This window comes from Eulemur rufifrons, chromosome 1, assembly GCF_041146395.1.
Source record: "Eulemur rufifrons isolate Redbay chromosome 1, OSU_ERuf_1, whole genome shotgun sequence".
NCBI lineage: Eukaryota > Metazoa > Chordata > Mammalia > Primates > Lemuridae > Eulemur > Eulemur rufifrons.
The window spans coordinates 70190339-70192535 of NC_090983.1; the positions used below are offsets into that span (position 1 = coordinate 70190339).

A 2197-nucleotide genomic window follows, 5' to 3' on the forward strand; every position below is an offset into this window, starting at 1 on the left:
TGTATTATCTAATACTTCAGGAAAAAAACAAGCCATATTAAAATAATTAGTGCTGTTATCTGACACCTTTCATCTTGCTATTTGGTGTCATTCCAGTCTCCTTGCCTTGGTGTAGCAGTTTTGGAGGCCAGAGCTAGGGGAGCTCAGGATCTGATTTGGCTGCTCCTGCTTCCCAGTGCTACCCTAGCCTCTTCAGCTAAACTTGCAACTATTTGCTGAGAACCTATAATCTGCCAATCCTCATGGTAGGTGCAACAGGAAATCCAAAGAGGTATGCCATTTTCCTTTTAAGCTTATGATTAGGCTTGTAATTTTATTAGGGATAGAAGTCTTATTTACTTGAAATAAAAATGAGGGAACAAAATAGTACTTAATCTAAAGCCAATAGGCTCCACAAATCAGTGGCTTTCAAATCTTTCAAAGTAAATAATATGTTTTACTTTGCAATCTATACAGCACGAGTGTGTGTGTGTGTGTGTGTGTGTGTATCTGGAAATAATATTTTCCATCACTATGTGTAATGAACTCTATTTCTATTTATTCCTAGTCTACATTATTACATTAAAAATACACTATAATGACGGCAATAGTTTTTATCAACAGCAGTTCACCTATTAAGTGTTCTTACTTTGGGTCTGAGTGAAGAAAAGGGGAAAAAAGATAAGAAAAATAAATATGCTGGTCACAATCCACCAAATTGATTCCATCAATCTATTACTGGGTTCTGGATCCAGAGCTTGAAAAATACCCATAAGCAAAAAGTTCTGAGGAATGTTTTATTAAAAAAAAATCAGGGTATTTCCTATAAATTACCGGGAAAATCTTGAGCTCGAAAGTAGCATTCAAAATAGTGATGGTCTCCACATGAGAAAGACGATCAGACAAAATTAATCTGATAGATTTTCTGAAGTTTAGAGCTGTTGCTTATCTTTAGTAACATCCAAATGGGCAGCAGTGTATTTCAGTTGTTAAAAGCTCTGTCTTTAGGGTCAGACTGATATGGGTTCAAGTCCCAGCCTTGCCAATTTCTAGCGGGTTAATCACAGACAATGCTACTTAATTTCTCTGTATCTTATTTCTCTAATATGTAAAATAAGGATGTCTAGTCCTACCTTTTAAGAAAATTTATAGAATTAAATCGGTCAAAATAAATTGTTCCTGGTATGTGGTAAGTGCTTATTATGTACTTCCTATGTTCAAGGCTTGGTGGATTATATTGACTTCTCAATGTTAATAATTTATTTTATCTTGTTCCAAATTCCAAGATGGTATTGACCAAAACTCATATCTTCCTCTTATTCTATCATACCCACCCTGGCTTATTTCTCCTTCTGCCTGGCTCCGAGCCCCAAATCCACAATCTGCTCTCAATAGTCCAGAGTAACAGAATTTTAGCAGGTTTATCGAAAAATGGGTCAGATTCCAATTCTATTTAAAATAGAGGCTGAGCCATATAAGTATAGATTTTATACATTATAAGGATCTCTGTTCACCATGACAGTATTTTCATTTTTAAAAAAGTAATAAACTTGTGATAAAAATTCAAACACCATATATAGGAATAAAGCAAAAACTTAAAAATCACTCTTTCTCTACCACCTAATCTTTCCAGTCTTACTCCTTAACAGTAATTCCAAAATAATGTTAAAAGATAGTGGGGAAAATGGGCATCCTGATATTTTTCCTGACTTTAATGCATATGCTGATTATTCACTATCAAGTAGCTGATTTGGGGGTAAGAAATATATAAAGAGGAACACCTCTTTATTCCTATGACTGATATATATGGGAAACAGAGGTCCTTATAAAAGAATTTGAATATTATAAAATCATTACCTCTTCCCATTTTGTTATTTTTAAAATAAAGAATAAATGATAGATTTTATCATATGTCCTTTTTGCATATTATGGGATGACTTACGGTTTCCTTGTTAGGCTTCTAATATGCATAACTATGGATGTTCTGATAGTCTACTTTAAAGATTTATCTTTTCTTATCTATCAATGTACATTGTCAGAAAGAGAAAGCATTTTCTTTGGTTTGAAAATTATCAGTCATCGTGCAAGTGAAACAGAATTATTTCTGTACTTTTTACAGATTGGTAATACTATCAAACGGATAGCAAAAGAGATGCTTTTCTACTTATGCATTTTTTTTAAATCTTTGAATTAACACATTTGTCGATCAGCGTATCAC

At 33.4% G+C, this 2197-nt stretch overlaps 1 non-coding gene across 1 annotated transcript; it reads left to right on the top strand.

Moving 5' to 3' along the window:
• Positions 1 to 572: 572 nt before the first annotated feature.
• On the top strand, positions 573 to 643 carry LOC138388031 (small nucleolar RNA SNORD56). Its single transcript, XR_011234052.1, has one exon. It is a non-coding gene; the product is annotated as a small nucleolar RNA SNORD56 (small nucleolar RNA).
• The last annotated feature ends 1554 nt before the right edge of the window (positions 644 to 2197 follow it).